The sequence below is a fragment of the Neopelma chrysocephalum genome, unplaced genomic scaffold (assembly GCF_003984885.1).
Source record: "Neopelma chrysocephalum unplaced genomic scaffold, ASM398488v2 Primary Assembly neopelma1_45, whole genome shotgun sequence".
NCBI classification, from domain to species: domain Eukaryota; kingdom Metazoa; phylum Chordata; class Aves; order Passeriformes; family Pipridae; genus Neopelma; species Neopelma chrysocephalum.
In genome coordinates, this window is record NW_020897704.1 from 7,980,932 (window position 1) to 7,993,467 (window position 12,536).

Here is a 12,536-nt window from a genome sequence, read left to right on the forward strand (position 1 = left end):
ATTTAATTGTTGCATAATCCTATCACTGATATTAAAATTTTTCATGCATAACATTTCACTTTAAACCTTGCTGATCTGCAGAGAATCCAATAACCTTCTGGGGAGCTAAAACAAGTGTTCCTATGTCTAACAGAAAATAGAAAAATTATTTTATGGTCCATTTTAGAAAACTCTGGAAAAGCGTCTTTATTGACTGTAGAGGGAATTTACAGATATTATCCATGTAATTTGCAGTTCTCTCCCAAATCGTAGAAGTATTAGCCACTCCGGATCTCATGCAGACAATGCAAAGATTTTTCTAGCCTCATTGGGGAGCAGAGTGAAACAATAATCAGTGAAATATTAAAAGCTCAGGAAAAGTTCATGAATATTTATCTACATGTAAAGAAAACTGGAGCAGATAAAACTGAGAAAGGAGTATAAAGAACAGTTTAGCTGCCAAAACAGACGGTACTGAAGTTCAGGATCAATCCCTAATGGGTAAGAAGGACTCTATCAAAGAGAAAGGTACTCCTACACAAAGAGAATTTTGTCCACTTCATTTTCAAAAGTAGGAGTTTGTGCATTTGTAGATAACTGTACAAGTATCTGAAATATGTTATGCTGGGAGTTATTTTTGTCAGATCCAGAAACAGTTCAGAAAATGTTTAGTAGTTATTTTCATATCTTCAGGATGTATCCACATGCACACTAAAATATGTTCGAACTCTATTAGAAGCTCATAATTTAAGGAAAAAAATCTTAAATTTAATCAGTATGAGGGGAAAGAGAAGTCATGGGAAAAAAAGGTGTTTAAATGAAGTTGGAGATATTCAGCCAAAGGTTAGAAACTCATTGTGTGGCTCTTTAATGCAAAGGTTTTTCCAATAGCTGTTTCACATCTCCCATCCAACTACGTAAGAGACTAGAGATAGAGGTCTAGTATAGGATTAATCAGATCCGACTACGCACTGATTCCCAGAATATATGCATAAACCTGTCATTGTCGCTCTGGCATTTAGAAATGCTGCCAGACCATTTCAAACCCCGTCCCTCTGAATTTTACAGGGAACATTATTTTATTTTAAATTGAGATTCACCTTACCTAAGCTTTATTGGATGTTATACAGTCATGTAAACGAAATCATCTGGGTGACTTCATTTTCATTGGGTGAAAAGGATATAAACTAAATGTATTTTATATCTAATGGGGAATCACTAAAAGAATTCTGTTTGTAAAAATATTACTTGAGTTTACAGATTCTAGCAAATTATTTTATAATTTGGTCCACTGCTGCAGTACAGACTAGAGGTAAATACTGTGTATAAAAATCCTTTTCCAACAGGACAAGATAGCAAATAATGACTTGTTTTGATTCTTCATAATGCCCAACAAATTTGTGTCATTTAAAAAAAGTTTTTATAGTTCAGCCATTCTGCACTTTAAAAGCCATAACTGAGAAGACATATCTTTGTCAAAATAAATTCCTTGAAGTACAGTATGAAATAATACATTTGCAAAAGAAAAGTGAACACATGAGGAATTCCATAAAGATGTGCTCTTCCACTGTGTACAGATGGTCAGATGCAATTTAGTTTGAAATCCATCATATATGATCTGGAATGATTCAGCTTGTCAAATTACATTCTTGACAAGCTCAGTCTTTAAAGAAGTACTAAAGCTTATATAACAGCAATAATTGGTCAGCACAGGTCTATTTTCAGAAGCAACTGATCCTAACCAAGTTTGAATAAGGGAGCATTTCGGCAGAAAATGATTGATCTCAGAAACCAGACTTAAAGACATATGTCTCTTTGGATTTAAGTTTATGCAAAACAAACAAACAAACAAACCAAACAACAACAAAAAAAGAAACCCAAACAACCAAAACCAAACAAGCAAACCCTCAAAATCCCCAGGACTTTAGAATACTGAATTTTTAGAATGTTGAATTTTATTACTTTCCTTAAATGTAATTGGAGAGCTTTCCTACCCTCTCAGAGCGCAATATTCGGAAGAATATCTGATTACTTTTACGAGAATGGAGAGACATGCTTTCATTGGTGTAAGCTGCCACTGAGATCCTGGAGCTGTGTTGTGATTGTAGAAGCCACAGTTGTACTGGAAGACAAAGGAAAAGGACATGGTAAGAACTTTCTGAAAGAGCATAACAGGAGCAATGGTTGCTGGAAGGATTCTGTCAGAAGAGTAGGGGCCACAGACCGAGAAAGAGCGTTCAGTGGTGGTGACCTAACACTAACACTATTATTGAGATGTGTCCTAATATTTGTTTCAAAATACACGAAAATATTCTTTGTTTATCCCTCATTATTCAAGTTATTTAGCCATAGCTTAAAAAATTAGGCTTGTAGACAAATATCTCCACTGAGTTTTTAGGGTTTGTTTTTTTTCTCACAATAAAAATAGGGCTTTCAGGGTCAATGTTTGCCAGATGCTTCCTTAAGCAGAGAATATTTTTCTTCCCTTGCTCACATGCTGTGAATTATAAGAATAAATAGACTTGGTAATATTAATAAAGGCAGAAATTGAGTTGTTTATTTCATAGCCTAATCACTAGGATGCTCTTTGTTTGATTAAAATGTCAAGAAGGCTATTAGGAAAAAGACAAAGGCAAAAAAATGGCTTGGGGTAAATAGCCATCTACCAAAACTCCAGGACCCATCAAAAGCTATTCATTTATGTTCTCTGTCTCTGATCCTCTGCTGAGTTCACTTGACCAGCTGGTTAAAGGGTCAAGAGAAATTCCATAGCTAGACTGACTGTAAATTGTACAACCATCTAAGCAAGGAGCCAGACTGACTCAGACCTTAAGGCCCAGTTGTGAGTGAAGGTAGGAGGGTTGCATAGGTCTCTGGAAAAGGCTAACAAGATTTTAGGTAATATTATTGCGGATGCAGATCTTTTGCTCAGAAACCCCTTTTTTTTGTAGCTTTCACTTAAGTAGCTGACTGGCTACTCTGTTTCCCCCAAGCATAAAATCTTGTGGGGAAGACATTGTCTTACACAGTATTAAGAAGAGAAAATCTGATCAATGGACACTTTATTCTAGCCCAGTGGAGCCATAGTTTGAATTTTTCATAAGCCTTCTTACACAAGGAAGTACACACAGACAAATGAGGCAGGGTATGGATGTATTAGATCTGTAACTATGGCATACTTGATGTTGCTTGTAAAGTTACCCACACTTAATAAAGGCAAAAATGAAATGAATTGTCAAAATGCTAATTCAATACTGGAGCTGACAATATAACTCAGAATTTCTGTGTTCTTTGTAATTAAAACTTTCCTATAGATCTTACTGCATATCATATCAATAGACCTTGCTCCAACTGGCTAAAACATCACATAGGACAAGGATAAGCATCAAGTGTAGTTGCACTGAAGAAGGTATAGGCCCAATTAAAAGTTCTGCTGCAATCAAAATGGATGCTGCAGCTGTTAAGAAAAAAAAGTTGGTAAGAGTAAAAGCATTTGATGAGCAAATTGTGGAAAACAAAACAACAGAAAGAGAACTAATATTCCTCGTGGAAGCTGAAAATATTTCAAACTGAAGCAAGACTTTCATGTTTTTGCAGTTCATTCCTCAAGGACTCCATAAGTTAGAAAAAATATTACACCTTTAGCGAAATTTTAAAAACATTTAAGTCACAGTTATATATTTATGGGAAAATTAGTTAAAACACAGTAGCTGCATTAAATAAAAAGCTCAGTTTAAAGTACAGAGGCAAAAGGAGTAATATAAATCTGTCTTAAGCTCGTGGAATCTGTGGTGTCATTTGTATACCAGAAACCAATTTGAAGTAAAAAAACTACAAAATTAACAAAATCATTATCAGCTAAACTGTTATATTACCCTTGGAATCAGTGTAGAATATATTATTCACTGTTTTGAGCAGGGGTCATGCTGTTTCCATGATTGTGACTACCTAATAAAACTCCAGAGTTTTGCAGCTGTGTTTTAATATTAACAGATTTATGATTTAAATAATACCTTTCAAGTGATTTTTCAGGAGAAAATTCACACTTCATTTCTACCTGCTTCATCTAAGCTTGCAGACTGAATGGAGAAATGTTGTATGAAACCGACAGTGTGTCATTGATGACTTCACTCGCTCCTCAGACATTGCTGAGGTCCACACATGTGGGCCAGGCCTGCACATCTTTGTTCTCAGAAAGACAGTTTTACAAAATCTAGAAGATCCATGTGTTTACTCTATTTTTTCTTTACTTCTTCACAGATACCTACCAAGATAATCATAACAGCAACAATAGACTAATTTACATTCAGACAGAAACTTCAATCACAAAGCACTTCTCAAACTATACACAGGAACAATCCACCAAATGTGATCTCCACCCACAGGTTGAAATGCAATAGGCTTTCCACAATGCACCCCCTCAGTTTGCTACCTTGAATACTAAAGTGTGAACTGCAGGAGAGCACTTGTAAGCTTTCATCTGATTTGCAAACTGAGCACAACACTTCAAAACTTGTGTGCCAAAAGACAGACTTCTAATCAATACAGTGTTGGTTGACAACCAGTTTCTCAAAAAGATGGAGCTTTCGCCCTTCTCCCTGGTGTTAGTTCTGGTACTCAAATCCTTCAAAATGTATGGTGCATAATTTAGCATCCAAAGTTAGCATACAGCATTGATAATGGAAAACATCCATGACTTCTTCAAGATGTTTGAGTTTGGAACTGGGAGTAGAAATCAGGTATACTACAATCCTTGTTCTAATTCCTAAGGTGTCATTATGTTTTGCATCATTATTCTGGACTACTTGCTGTGGAAGATGAGTATCATTTGTCGGATTTGATGCCACTTCAACTGATAGCTGATACCACTTCATCAGAGATCCTTTGTAAGAACACTTATGTGTCTGTTCCATCTACATTTGACAGCATTTAGATAAATGGTAACATTGTCTGAAATAATACATCTCTTCAGTTCCATCAAGCTACAAGCATATGACCAGGTAGAAGGTTTCTTCACGGGTAGTAAAGTTAATGCTATATTGAAAGCATACTCCTTGGAACTAAGAACACTAAGCTATTTCAGAACTCTTTACTGTTCTATAAACAAGTCTTTCTAATCTAGGGAGCAAAAATAAATGTGATAGCTGGGTGGCATGATGTCATAATGCAGAGGTAGCAGAGATTATCTCTGCTTGACAAAAAAATAAAGAAATGAGCTTAGAAAGGAGTCCCATTTATTGCAATGGGAATTTTAGTGGTATTTTTTTCAGAAAGTTTCTTAAACTGCATAGTTGTTGGCAGCAGACCAGATTATTCTTTTTGTCCTTGAATCTCACGGCACTATGAAGTTAAAAAATGAAACATGGTTTGAAAATTATGTCACTTAGCAGTGTCATAAAATAACAGGATATTTCTTATACTGATATAGAAGAAAAGGTTTAGCTCCCTGTAAGTCTCTGGAGAGAGGCAAGAGGGCTTCAACAAAGCAGTGTGCAGTTCATTCCAATCATACCTAAAAGGTTAACTGTGTGTGATGCATATTTGTCATCTTCTCTTGCAGCTTCGATTGCATCTATGGAAATCCCATGTTGCCAAAGCATTTACACAGCTCCAAGTCTTTTGATTTACTATAGGAATTTTGCAAAGCAGTCCCTCCATCTGCTCTGATTGAGTGGTTTTTTGTTGCATTTTTTTAATTATTTTTTTACCCTCTAAAAACATTTCTGAATAGAAATGGCATACTGCTTTAAAATGTCCCAGCATATTTTCTAAGACACTGTATTGTTTTTTTATTGTCTCCACATACAAAACAGGTGCTAGATTATGTGGGAAGGGCTAAAGGTTAGTGTTCATTATCAACCAGTTCTGATGTTGAAGTAAAAAGTTCCATGCTTGAGAAAACCCATTCTCCATTCTGTACAATACTGGAATAAATGTGCTGTTCTTACAGCTACAGGAAAGGTTTTCTCTTGTTCAGAAGCAGATCTTTTAATGCTAAGGGTCAAAAGCATGGTTTTCAAGCTTTTTTTTAATCTTACAAGGACAAGTATAAGGAGATTTTTTTTAAAACCATCTTTTTCTGGGCAAAAAATGTACTTACAATATTATTCCTAATTTTAATTTTTTTTCCCTTCCTGATTGCCATTTCATTATATTTTAGGATTCACTGAATGTGTGATATTTTTCTGTTTGAGAAAAAACAGAGAAAAATAGAGAATGAGTCATCCACCCAACCTTCTGGCTCCACTAAGTGACAAGCCATACTTGTGATGATTCCATCCTGTGAGGAAACCTCCATCACTAATTTCATGTTTCCAGTGTATTCCCCACTCCAGATTCAAGGCAGCAGCTTAAAGAAAAGGAGTGACTGGAGGGAAGTTCATACTTGGGATGGCAGATAAACCCCCTTGTTTCCCAACTTGCTTTCTCAGGTGCGTCTGTACAACAAATATGAGGCTCTGGATGTGGAACACCAGTCAATGAATGTTGTGCATGATGGTTCATCTACACCAGAGGTGTTGCCAAGGTCAGAAAGGTGTATCCTCCAAATCACAACCACATCCACCAGGAAAAAAAGGCAAATTATAGTTGTAGTTGACTCCCTTCTGAAAGGAACAGAGGGACCAATATTCTAGAGAGACCTTTCTATTAGGGAATTCTGCATTGTCCCTGAGGTTAAGAACACTGCTAGGAAACTTCCTAGATTGGCACAGCCCTTGGATTATTGCCCATTATTTCTGTTTTATATGAGTAACCAAGAAGCTGCAACATATAGTCCAAGGGTAATCAGAGATTTCAGGGTCTTGGGATGGCTGGTAAGGGCCCCTGCAGCACAATTTTTGCCTTTATACTTCCAGTTGCAAGCAGCAACGTTGGAAGAAATAGTTGGACACAGCTTACTAATGCATGGACCCAACCTGTTAATGTATGGCTCTACGACTCACATCACCAGTCAACTTTTGGGTTTTTTGATAATACAGTGGTCTCTATGATGCCAGGCATGCAGGCACCAGATGGCTTATATCTTTCTCAAAGGGGAAAGAAAGTCTTTGCTCACTGACAGACCTTCAAACTAGACTTGAAGGGAGAGGAGAATTGTATCAGGCTTTCCTGTGACAAGCTGTGGGATGACATGACAAACTGAGAGGGATGTAACTTTAGTGAGGGCTTTCAGTAGGTAGAGGGAGGTGATTGCCCCCCTTTCCTTTGTTCTGTGGAGATCTCACTGCCACGGACCGATAGGGGAAGGTATAGGATCGCAACACTGCACAAAAAGGGGTCAGACAAGGTGGAAGGTGGGGGTGCAATGACCACTTTATTAAGGTAGGGTTGAGATTTATATAGGGTTGGGTTGAGGGAGGTTCAGTAACCAGGGCGGAGCATGAGACAGACACTTCAGGGTATAACAGGATAGGAGGACAAGGGAAAGGAGGGAGGAACTGGGGAGGAGTCGAGTGTCTGGAACCAATGGGAGCTCACTCCACACTGTGGCACTTCTTGGCCAATCAGTGTGGGATGAGCGGGAAAGCAGGGGAGAGCAAGGGAGTAAACAACTTCTGGCAGGAAATAACTGAGGGCAAGTCCGGGCAAGTTCTGGGCAATACATTTCAAGGGGTTTCATACAGAGATATATGGAAAATACATTAAACATGGTTCAGAACTGGGGTATAAACATGAAAGTCCATAGGCCGTTGTGTCTTCAAGCACCATACACGTCTCTCCAGGCCTGGAAGCATTTCCAATCCGATTCTTGTTCCTCCACATCTCACTCGGAGTACTGTGTCCAGCTCTGGTGTCCTCAGTACAGGAAATACGTGGACCTGTTGGAGCAAATCGAGAGGAGAGCCACAAAAATGGTCAGAGGGCTGAAGCACCTCTCCTATGAAGACAGGTTGAGAGAGCTGGGGTTGTTCAGCCTGGAAAAGAGAAGACTCTGGGGAGACCTTACTGTGGCCTCTTAGTATCTAAAGAGGGTTTGAAAGAAAGAAGGGGACAAAGTTTTTAGCAGGGCCTGCCACGGCCCGAGGGAAAGGGAATAGGGACGCAGCACTGCACAAAGGGTTCTCACACAGTAGAAGGTGAGGGTGCAATGGCAACTTTATTGAGAGAGACACAGACTTAAATAGGGTTTGGGTAAGGGGAGGTTCCACAACTGGGGCAGAGCAAGGGATTGACAGGTCAGGGTAAAACAGGATTGGGAGATAAAGGAAAGGTGGGTGTAACTTCTGGGTATCCAGGGGAAGGGACCAATGGTAGCTCTCTCTGCACTGCGGCAAACTCCAGCCAATCAGTGACAGAGGAGCGGGAAAGCAGGGGAGAACAAGGGAATAAACAACTTTTGGAGGGAAAACTGTGAGGGCAAGCCTGAACAAGCCCTAAACCATATAAACCATAGGGAATAATATGGGGATAATTGTGAGGGTACATAAAACTGGGTTCAGAACTGGGAATAACACAAATGTCCATAAGCAAATAGTCCTTTCAGGCCCCATATAGTTCACGCCAGGCTCTGTATCTCTCCCAGTCCGATGTCTTTTCTTCCGCAAGGGCCTGTTCTTAATAACACATGGCACAATGGTTTTAAACTAAAAGAGGGTAGATTCAGACTAGATATAAAAAAGACACTTTTTATAAGGCAGGTAGTGAAACACTGGAGCAGGCTGCCCAGAGAGATGATAGATGTCCCATCTCTGGATAGATTTAAAATTAAATTGGGTGATGCTCAGAGCAACCTGATTTGGTTGAAGATGTCCCTACTCACTGCAGGGGGTTGGACTAGATGTCCTCTAAAGGTCCCTTCCAACCCAGACTATTCTACGATTCAATGAATTTATGATTCCATGATTCTATAATTCTTTTAATAAAGAGATTTTCATCATTTTTGTTTTAGATCCTGTTTTCTCCTCACCAAAGTATATATTTGTGCTAATTTCCCACTACTGAATAGATAACTGTTCTGCATCAATAATACTGACTTAAATGAAGATACTGGAAGTTGTTTGAATCCGAATGACAATCCCACCTTTTATGAACCAAGTTTTCATTTGTAACCAGACTACCATACACAGATGTACAGAATTTTAAATTATCTGTTTTTACATGTTATCCAGTAAAGTACTCTATTTTACTTCCCCTCCCCCCTGATAATAGACCAATTTACACTTTACACTCAAGCCCTGGCCTCTTGCCAGAGGCCTGTAGGTTGAATCTCAATGGTCCTTTCTAAATCAGCTCTCCTGTGCTATATTACAGGAGTCTATTGGGTAAGCTTTGGCATAGGATATCAGCCGATTTTTAAATAGACTGAGTAATCTCCTTCTTCTTAACCTGTTTAGAATAAAACCTCAAGTTCTTATTCTCTAGCATAGGAGCTGAATGATAATAAGAAAAGAGGTGAAAATTAATATCTCCATTTGGAATATGCTTAGTCTTTCTTTTGGTAGTTTTGTGGGGTTTTTAGTTTGTTTTTTATATTTATTTTTTAAAAGGTAGAAGGTGTGTAACTTCTCATATGCTATATAATGCTCTGATTTGCTGATACAGGAAGTGCAATTGCCATGAAAAAAATTAGTAGCTCTAGAAAAGTCTCTGTCCATGCAAAACTTTCTGAAAAAGAAATTGATGAGCTGTTTTTAATTCTGAAACTTAGTTAATGAATTGCCTGTTATTCTTACAGAGCACTGGACAAACCTTAAGGAGGAAGCCAAACTGAGGTTCAAGAAGTGCCCAGTGAGAGACCAAACACTGTGGAAGCAGATCTGAAATGGTAAATCTGAAGATTGCTTGCAAACTTCAGGGACTTATCTCTTCCTCTCGACTCTGCTGACATTGGCACCAGTAGAGATACTTCAGATGAACTATTAGTGAGCACAGCTTACTTGTCTCTGAAATTTGTGCCTCAGCCATGTTTTGAACAAAGCAGGTGTACTTCATCTCTATTTCTGTATGCTTTTAATTTTGAGAGACCTGCAGAATTCTCAGGGTGGAGACTATGCACCATCTGAATCTTACACTCCCTCTCCTTCTGACTTCTGGAGCAGTCTGGCTCTTGCTTGTATGTGTAATACCCACACAATATTTGTTGCTACTGGATCTGTAGCTACACTTCCCCAAGTTCAATTTAGACTTCGTATTTTTCCCCATGTACTCCTCAAACATACTGAAGTCAAATATTGTGCAAAAACCTCTCCAATTCTTCAAGTCCTGAGTTAATTATTTGATCCTATCTGAACTTGTATCACTGACAGTCAGTGCCAAATCTCCCCATTTACAGCAGTGAAGCATAGCAAGGAACTGTTTTATTTAAAGGGTTCTCAAATCTAATACTCAGAATTCTTCAGAACAATAAGGGAATGCTAGCAAGATTTTCATTTGAGCTCAGCCTAGGAAGCCAAATTATTATTTATAATAATGATTTTGAAGAATCCTATAAGATAAGGTTCTGAAAGAACAAAGCTATTACAAATCAATTACTTTCATTTTTTGGACAAAGCAAAAACATATGAATCTCTATTTTCCCTGAGAAGGGCTTTGTATGACACGGCTATAGAATAGCTGCTGGAAATAGTTAACACACCAGGCACTGAAGGACAGAAAGACAGAAAAAAAGAATTGAGCTTCTGGGAAGTTAAAACTCTTCAAGAAAGTCTCAATTTTTATAGGTATGTCACTATTCCACATTGATATTATGATTAGTTTTATATGACCAAGATCAAGAAAGCCAAGAGAAGAAAGTCAGTAGAAGAAAACAATGAACTATAGATAAAATTGGAGGAGAATCAATGTTAAATTATAAATGGTTTCTTCTGGCATGAAAATCAGTTTCTATGGTAAACCAAAATTATTCTAAGGAGAACAGAGAGAACCCAGTTTGAAAATCCATTGTTAAAACAAATCTCAATCAATCAAATGATTAATTCTACCTTCGTAATGTGTCAGTTACAAATGGCAATAACCAGAATCAATGGTATATAATTTGTCATCTCTTTGAAGTCTGAAAGATTGTTGATAGGCAAAATACCAATGAAGCTAACAATTGTTAGGTAAAACATGATTAATATTCTGCTCCGTGATAATTTTCTTTCTTTAAAGAAAGAGACACCATTTCAATCAAATTGCAGTTTTGCCCTTCCAAGGGCACCATAAATCACCAATATGTTCAGAGAAATCTTTGAGCAAATTTATTCACTTATACACACTTGAAACTTTACATGCTGTGCTTTAGTAGTCACAATAGATATTCCTGTTTGAACATACTTTCTCTCAGTTTTTTTATATAATATTTTGTAGTAGTAGGATGCTTTGTAAATTAATGTAACTACATTTAGATCAATGGAAAACTGAATATGATAAACTAATTTTCCTATAATATTAGGAACTGAAAATCTTGAATATTTATTCAAGTCTCATCCAAGTATATGTAAAATGTCTTTCTTAGCACTTAGGTGCCAAACAGTGCTTGAAACTTTGAAATGTAGAAGAAATTGAATTTTCATTAATCAAGTATAACATTCTTTATTAATGCTTATTAAATATGGAATGTTACAGTATCTTTTGCAGCACACTTTTTTCCTTTTTCTTTTCTTTTTAAGCAATGAACCCTACAAATAGCAATTTCCATTGTCCCTAGTTTTCACTCAGAATCTCCATTCTCATTTTTTTTCCCCCTCTGAGGTTTTTTGGGCCTCTGATGTACTTCCAGAAATGCTTTCAGCATTACTCAGTAAGGAAGTCTGATGACAATTATATTAAGGTTAAGAGCAGTCTCTTGAGTCTACAGGTGATTCTTCAAAATTTTGTTTCTAAAACTAGCCTGTAGATTGATTCAATTTATTTAAAATGTGAGACTTTCTGGGGACTAGTAAATGACTGCAGTGAAAGTTCAGTTGGGAATTGTAGGAAAAGGGGTACTCAATATTCAATACTGTTATGTACCCTTCTCTGTATCAGTTTATCCAGAGACTAGTAGAAACAGCTATGCATAATGCCATATTTTAAAGCTTTCCTGTGAGGTCTGGATGTATTTCTGGAAGATATTGCTCATCCAAGTACAAACTATCATACTCAGCAAATGTTTGTGAAATATTTTAGACAACTGCAAAACTCCACCTGGCTGTAACTGCCCAGGTCAAGGGTCCACCATTTCATCCAAAAATGAAGAAAATTAATAAAATCCTTCTACAATGTTTTTTTATTGTTATTATTATTCATACATGCTCTGCCCAAAGAAGCATTGTTGAATTATAGAAGTATTAGTTTACCGCAAAAGAAGTTGACAACCAAGATTGTTTAGGAGGGGCATAGTAAGGCACCTCCCCCTTCAATTTCCAGGGAGCCCAGGACCAGGCAGCCGCCAGGAAAGGAGGTTGTGATTGTAAAAGCCAGCAAATAGTAGAGCTGAGGATATGTTAAAAAAAATAAATAAATAAAAGAAAAAGAGAACAGCCTACAATACTGACTGATACTTGTAGAAATGATTGTATGCAGTGAATAGGAAGGTTAGCTTTTGAAGACTAGAAGATGTGAGTGTTAAGGTAGTTTGAGGTAGGGTATAAGAA

The 12,536-nt window shown here is 37.4% G+C and overlaps 1 long non-coding RNA gene across 1 annotated transcript; it reads left to right on the plus strand.

The window, feature by feature from the left end:
• The first annotated feature begins 444 nt into the window (after positions 1 to 444).
• On the plus strand, positions 445 to 9,717 carry LOC113965607. The gene is made up of 3 exons (XR_003533588.1): positions 445 to 480; positions 2,021 to 2,126; positions 9,656 to 9,717. It is a non-coding gene; the product is annotated as an uncharacterized LOC113965607 (long non-coding RNA).
• The last annotated feature ends 2,819 nt before the right edge of the window (positions 9,718 to 12,536 follow it).